Source organism: Sycon ciliatum, chromosome 9 (genome assembly GCF_964019385.1).
Source record: "Sycon ciliatum chromosome 9, ocSycCili1.1, whole genome shotgun sequence".
NCBI classification, from domain to species: domain Eukaryota; kingdom Metazoa; phylum Porifera; class Calcarea; order Leucosolenida; family Sycettidae; genus Sycon; species Sycon ciliatum.
In genome coordinates this window covers 2,715,115-2,717,920 of record NC_088651.1, presented here as the reverse complement: position 1 = coordinate 2,717,920, position 2,806 = coordinate 2,715,115, and the positions used below count along the sequence as shown (strand labels likewise).

General features: G+C 42.9%; 1 long non-coding RNA gene across 1 annotated transcript; it reads left to right on the top strand.

Annotated features, from left to right (window-relative positions):
• Positions 1 to 441: 441 nt before the first annotated feature.
• LOC135824567 (uncharacterized) lies at positions 442 to 2,243 on the top strand. Its single transcript, XR_010554880.1, has 3 exons — positions 442 to 604; positions 904 to 926; positions 2,080 to 2,243. It is a non-coding gene; the product is annotated as an uncharacterized LOC135824567 (long non-coding RNA).
• Positions 2,244 to 2,806: the final 563 nt, after the last annotated feature.

Below are 2,806 nucleotides of genomic sequence, written 5' to 3'. Positions count from 1 at the left end.
GGCCTACACTGTACAAGAGCAACTGCCAATTATGCTGCGGATCATTACAACACTGGGAATCAGGTACCGAAGACGACAACGTCAGCACCAAAGGAGCAGTCAATTACAATGATCAAAACGACATTAATCCTCGAGGGCCTCGCGCCATGGCAGTGATCGACCTGGTTGAGGAGAATGACACGATGGCAGACACGGAAGATGAGCCGGCAGTTGAGACGGATAACCATATCACATTATATTTATTTATATTTATTTAGAAAAGCGATCCTGTCAGCTTTTCTATTATTGTGTTCACATGGCAAGAAAAACGACACCGCTATGCTACGTAACTTTCTACGTAAGGTGCTCGGTATTTCACTTAGGCTACGTAAATCTCTACGTAAGGTGCTCGGTATTAGATCTACCAACGGGTGGAAGGCGCGTGCTGTGCACTGCACGGCAGACATTGTGTTGCAGTGCAGTCCGTGTTCGGATGTGCATGCGCAAGGAACTTCCTTCTTTGGAACTGCTTCTTGTATGAGCTGTTTCGGATATTTCGACTCCTGGCCTGGCTTATTTCGTTTCGGCGCTGCTGAGACCTCCTTTCGCGGAATATTACTGACAGGTGAGTTGACCAGTTCCCTTTGATTCATTTGCTTGTGTTCACTCTTTCATTTACGAAAAGTGTGCTGATCTTGGGCGGAATGCAATAAATAATGGAAAAGCTGACAGGATCTCTTTTCTAAATAATTTAGCTTTTCCGCTGCCGAGGCCTCCTTTTACGGAATGCTCGATGACAGGTGATCTCTGAGTTGACCGGTTTCCTTCGATTCATTTGCTTATGCTCACCCTTTCATTTACGGAAACGTGTGCTGATTTTATTCGGATTTAGATCCATTTTTATCTCTTTGCCCTTGTCTACAGTGTACGAAGAACGCGAGTTCACGGTAAGGCTTACCGGTATGTTAAAATGTGTTGTCGAAATACTCATATTCATTGTACATTGGAACGTTACAAGTAAGGCACTGGTCAGTGGCATACTATCGTTGGCAGTTCCCAATCTGGAGGGAAAGGTTCAAGGACCCATTGACCGAGTTTGCAAAATAAATTCGCATATCAGGGAAAATCTCCATTGTGGAGAGGTTCAGTAAACTTGTTTGCTTCATGCGAAACAAGCCAATGGGTGCAGTCTCGTCTCGTGAAGATCTCGTACTTGTAGTTGTATGATTGGATTTGTTTACTTGAGTCTGGGCTGTTTGATTTATTATTTGTGAGTACCGCCGAGATTGCACTGCCCCAAATAAAGTTTCGTGCCGCCAAAGCAAGAATTACGATCTGCAATCTGTTTGTAGTACCTGCAAGAATGTGCTGTACATGTATCGTACTTTCTCTGTTGCTGTTTCAGTTGCCGTCATGTTGTTAAAAAAACGTTCAGTAGAGAGGTTCTGCAAAACGAAAATTCGAACGAAGTTTCTCGACAGTCCTTGCGAAAGTGTGTACGAATTTTTGCACGAACTTTGCGTTCTGCACATTTTCGTAGTTTGCGCGGGCCAAGTGCACGTACGCCATGACCCGATCTCACGAAATGTCCTACGAGTACGACAGTTCATTTCGCGTTCCCTGCAAGTTTCGCGTCCCAAGTTGCGAAGTTTTGCACTTCATGGCAATGAACGAACCTTTTTACGCATTTTCGTTTTGCAGAACCTCTCTAGTGACTCATTTGTTTCATACGAGACGAGTCAATGAGTTGGTGTGGCTTAGAATCTTTCGCTGTAGAAGAAATCTATTCGTATGTCTATTGGAGAAATAATTGTATTCACTGGTTATAAAATAGGTTAAGACAAACTCACAGAATAAATACCATTGGTCCCTTGGTGTTCGTCCTAAAGAGGTTCGACTGGATATCATTCATACTCACCAAAAGATGTGTAAGATTTTATTATTATGGAGTGCCTTGTTTATCTCTCAGTACCTCCAACCAAAGCCTATCCCCTTTTATCCTCAGGATCAGTGTAGTTGTTGGAACGAGGTTTTGGACTCAGCAATGTATTTGTTTACATTTTAATACATGTTTATTGTTCCTCCTTTGTGTTGTTTTAGAAAATCGTGGACTACCAGTTTGAAGTCATTGAACTACTTCCAAAAGTTGTATCGACATCAACAGGATTACGATTTCAGTGCAATATGATGCAGGATGACCTTATCACGATAACCCATGATTATAAACCATTATAAACACAGAATCAACAAAAACATCTGCGACAAGTACCTTGTTACATTTCTCAAATAAATCTGATCGAGGGTGGGGAAATCTGAAATATCTATCTGAAAGGCAAGACAATTTTATGACAGTCATGAAACACCCTAGTAAAATAAATAAAATAATAATAATATTAACTGGTTTGAGGGAAAGAGACAAACGGGAAAAGTCTGAAGAAAAAATTGACTATCACCACCAGGACTCGAACCAGGGACCCTCGCTTGTAGCCAGCGATGCTCTAACCACTGAGCTATGGTGTAGTCGTCATCCCAGCAGAGACTGTTCAACATTTTCTTCAGACTTCGTAACTCACACTTCCTGTGAATCCACACAGGCGGGTGGGACGCAGCCCTCACTGTAACCCACACACTTCACGTACAAACTAGCACGCGGGGAGCCCCAAGTCATAAAATATTAACTGGTTTGAGGGAAAGAGACAAACGGGAAAAGTCTGAAGAAAAAATTGACTATCACCACCAGGACTCGAACCAGGGACCCTCGCTTGTAGCCAGCGATGCTCTAACCACTGAGCTATGGTGTAGTCGTCATCCCAGCAGAGACTGTTCA